We start from the raw sequence: 3,553 nt of genomic DNA, 5'->3' as shown, positions 1-3,553 counted from the left end.
TGAAAATCATAAACTCCTCATATCTGTTATTGTGGTTTCTCGCTAGATCTGCCCTGATTGGACACGTGACAGTTCGAGAACAATGGAAAAGAGTGAGTATTACCAGAATTGGAGATCTGATGGAAGTGGAAAAACTGGCAACATGTGAGGAGCTACCACAGGCGTATGACATACCTACCAGGCAGTTTATCACCTGTGGCAGACTATCGCGCAGAGATGGAAGGGGGGTCCAAAGCAAATGAACCTCTATAGATAGAGCATAAGAACCTTTGCTCACTAAGAGTACCAGACACAATACATACACCCAATTGTATAGTGAACTGAGAGCAAGTAGAGCTACACAGCTAGAAGACGTTAAGCAGTGCTTAATTGGTGCCAGTGTTTGACGGTGCTCGGCACCGGCACCTTTTCTAAACACCGGCACATATTTATCCACCACATGGTGGCACTGTGTGCACATTTACACACTGGCAATTTGAGATACTTTTTCAAAACTAGCAGATAGTTACTGCTGTCACCGGCATTTGGCAGCAGTGGCAGGAGTTGGAGCAGCATCAGCTGCAGTGGACACCAAGAATTATTTTGGGCCCGGGCACTTCATTTTTTTCAAATTGAGTACTGATGTTAAGGCTAGATGGGAACTGCACGTAAACATGACCATGCCTGAAGAAGAATGGAGTAGGGAAAAATAATTTGTCCTACAAGTGTGCTCACCCTTTAAATACATATAGATCAGCAGTCTAGATCAGATTTATGTAAGCCCCCAAAAACATATATAAGGTCTGTCTGAGAGCAAAGTGTTACTGCCCAAGATCTACAGAAGAAGAGTCTGGCTTCTTTCACATGATACGTTGTGCCCGGAAATAAAACACAAACAATTCGGAGCCAAGTTACAGCAGCGCACATGGCAGTGGCAGCTCCTCCGCTATGGCGGAGGAGCGTCGCCCCACTGCTTTCAAGCAGTGTGGGAAGAGGAAGCATAAAATAAATCCACAATGGATCTGCAGATCCAGACCCCAAGTGAAAAAATATACAGCAACCCACAGATCCACTCACACTCTCTCACCCCCCACACAACCACTCACACACCCACTCACACATCCACACACCCACTCACACACCGATAAAGTCACACACACCCTGTCATACACTCATACGGTCACTGATACATCCACTCAGTGACCCAGAGAACCACTCACACACCCACTCACAGACACACACAGGTACTCACATCCCACTCACAGCCATATACGCTGCATGTGGGGGGCTGGCTGAAGGGCCTTACTGCAGGCCAGGTCCTGCAGCTAACCCCCTGCAGTGCACGGAGGAAGGCCGTGCACAGTTTGGAGTTGGCTGCATGTGGGGGTTTGACACATGGCATGGCCGCAGGCCAGACCCCCACTGCACACAGCCAATGGTCGTGCGCTATGGCAGCTGGGTTAAAGTATGTTAATTAAATATGCGGGCCTTGTGTCCAATCCTCCACTGTATGCAGCCTTGTAACGTCCCTGTAACCTTTGTTTCTTTCTGTGAAAAAAAAAAATATAATATATATATACATACACGCATTTTACGGAGAAAACCTTTTTTTTAACAGTTGAGCCTGTAAGTCAATAAGTCAATATCAACCAAGAAAAGTTGAAGGCATATCTATCTATCAGTATATTTACACACAAACACACACACGTTACAGAGATTTTTTTTTAAAATGGGCAAAAGTTAAGAAAAATTTAAGCCATTTACTATATAGAATGTCCATATACAGCCTAGGAGCTCAGTTAGTGAGTTGCAGGTAGGATTTTGCTTATATATCTGATTGCCTCTCCTGCTCCTCATGCTTCAATGAGCACATTCTTCCCCTGGATATCTTTGATGGGGAAGATACCTCCCTGAAGGCTACTCGTTTCAAAATAATTAACCATGTCACTCACCAAAATGTGGAATGAACGTCTGGAGTGTGGGTGGTTGAAAAAAATTGACAACTTCTAAGAAGAGGGTGAAATATACATCCTTATTTCACAGATATGATTTTAGGTACAACACAAAAAGATGCATAAGGGTCCTGGTTGCTGGTCCCATGGGAATCTAATTAGTTTCCCTTGAGTGTAGCGTAACAATAATACAACACATGGATGGTTTTGGGAGCTCTGTGTACTCGCAGTGCTACTGACAGGTAGCCCTGTGCACAGGCAGCCCACTACACAGACTCCTCTTCTCACAGAAGCGCTTCACACTGTCATCACTGTGCATAGGTAGACCTCTGCACAGAACTTCCTCCTCGTAGGCAGCGATGCTCGCAGGCAGCCGCTAGAGGCGTATGTAACATTGGTGCAGCAGGTACAGTGCACCGGGGCCTAGATGCCTGAGGGGCCAATGAACCCTGATAATTACTGCATTTAACTATCTCAACAGCAGCAAAGGGGGCATTTTCCTTGCTTGCACCAGGGCCCATGGCATCCTTGTTACGCTACTGGCAGCCATGGGTACAGGTGGCCCTGTACACATATGACCTTGGGCATACACAGACATAAAATAATTCCAGAATACTGGCAGTGCTGCACTCTTGCTGTCATGCGCACTGGGTGCTCTATTTACACAGATTCTCACTAAATGCCAACCTGTGCATCACCTGCAATGATGGCAGGCTATCCCTCAGCAAGCCGCACAGGCGGCCTGCCTGCCTAGCAGACTTCTGGCCATGCAGACATCCACCTGGTGCCGTGACGTGCAGTCATTTGGAGGACTGTACACCTTGTCTACTTCTGGCACTCACAGCAGCCTTGTCCTTTGCTAGCCTGGCCTAGCATTAGCTTACCACTCTATCTGCTAGTCCTGCACACAGCCTGTCCCGAATATTGCTTGCCAGGACTGTACATTGCTAGCCCTGCGCACTGCATGGTTGCCACTGCCACATTGAAGCCAGCCTTGCACACTGCTTACCACCCTCCACACTACCAGCCCTAAAGCAGCCTTGGCACTTCCACCCCTGTCACTGCTCACCCTGCACAATGTCTGCCAGCCCTGCACACCTCCACAGTCTCTCTGCCAGCCATGTCCACAGCCAGCCATGAAACCTGGGGTGGCTGCCAGACACAGGCGCAGCTTTGAACTAAAGCCTTTCACACTGTGACTGTGACTGTGACTGTGAGCTGCATTGACTCCCTGGCGATGGAGCGGTTTTCTTTTGTTTATGGTACTGAAGCAGAGTTAAGAGCCATGCAAACCCCAGCTTTGGCAATAATGTATCGTTAGCCTTGATAGCAAAGCATTGGTGTGGTGTCTCGGGTGAAGGAGCTTGTGGCTTGGTGGTGGAAGATGGAAGGCAATCAGATGCAGGGGGACCAGTCCTGGACACATTGATGCAGACTGTAAAAAATACAACTGCAGAGGCCCAAAGTGTTTCTTACGAGCCCCCACTAGTGCTACAAATGCCACAGCTGCCGAAAACCAAGCCTGCCTGGGTTTGATTCTACCTCATGCCGCTTTCTTCCGCCACCCTGTGTGGTATTATACAACTACAATGCATCCAGTACAACCCATTACAATTACAACA

This window comes from Triturus cristatus, chromosome 2_2, assembly GCF_964204655.1.
Source record: "Triturus cristatus chromosome 2_2, aTriCri1.1, whole genome shotgun sequence".
NCBI classification, from domain to species: domain Eukaryota; kingdom Metazoa; phylum Chordata; class Amphibia; order Caudata; family Salamandridae; genus Triturus; species Triturus cristatus.
Note: the sequence above shows the minus strand (reverse complement) of the source record.